This window comes from Octopus bimaculoides, chromosome 10, assembly GCF_001194135.2.
Source record: "Octopus bimaculoides isolate UCB-OBI-ISO-001 chromosome 10, ASM119413v2, whole genome shotgun sequence".
Classification (NCBI taxonomy): Eukaryota; Metazoa; Mollusca; class Cephalopoda; order Octopoda; family Octopodidae; genus Octopus; species Octopus bimaculoides.
Window position 1 is genome coordinate 91112502 of NC_068990.1, and position 904 is coordinate 91113405.

Sequence of the window (904 nt, forward strand, 5' to 3'; positions counted from 1 at the left end):
GGGGAAGGGGGAGAGAAGGAGAAACAGAAAGACAGGGAGATGGTGTAATGTATAGATAGATACATGCATACATACATACATTGATAGACAGACAGACAGATAGATAGATAAATAGATAATAGATAGATAGATAGATAGATAGATAGATAGATAGATAGATAGATAGATAGATAGATAGACAGAAGGGAAGTTTAAGTAGTTAGACAGATATATAAGCAGCAACAGAAACCACTATGACTACCACCATCACAACAGCCGTCATCATCATCATCATCACGGCAATAAGCCACCACCATGACGACAAATGCAAGTAGAACTACCACCAATACTACAACAAATGCATCACAACAACAAGAACCACTACAGCTGTCATACAACCACAACAGAAAGATTGACAGAAAGTAAAACCGAAAGTGAAAGTAGAGAATTATAAAAGAAATGTTTGGATATATACATGGTTAAGTAGAGAGAGGAGGACAAGAGTTGTTGGAAGAGAGTTTATTGTTTCAGATATGTTGGAATTTAGTAAGAGGGGGTAGAGGGAGAGAGAGAGTGATTGGAATAGAAGACATTTAGTCGGTCAAACAGTCGAATAGTCAAAGACATGCGTGCAATATGCTGGCTGGAGATTGCAACAGTTAATACGTAAGTCAGTGCGTAGTGTGTGTGGAAACGCGCGGCTACGATTGTTACGTTGTTGTTATGTTAGTGGATATTCATTGAGTCTTTCATTCATTCACAATCGTTTCCAGATTTTATCGTTCATTGGTGGACATTTGCAATCACCTGAATTTTAACAGCCAATCGAAATAAACCACGTCATACATGCACACATACTCAAATATATAGATGCATGTATGCATATATATATATATATATATATATATATATATATATATATATA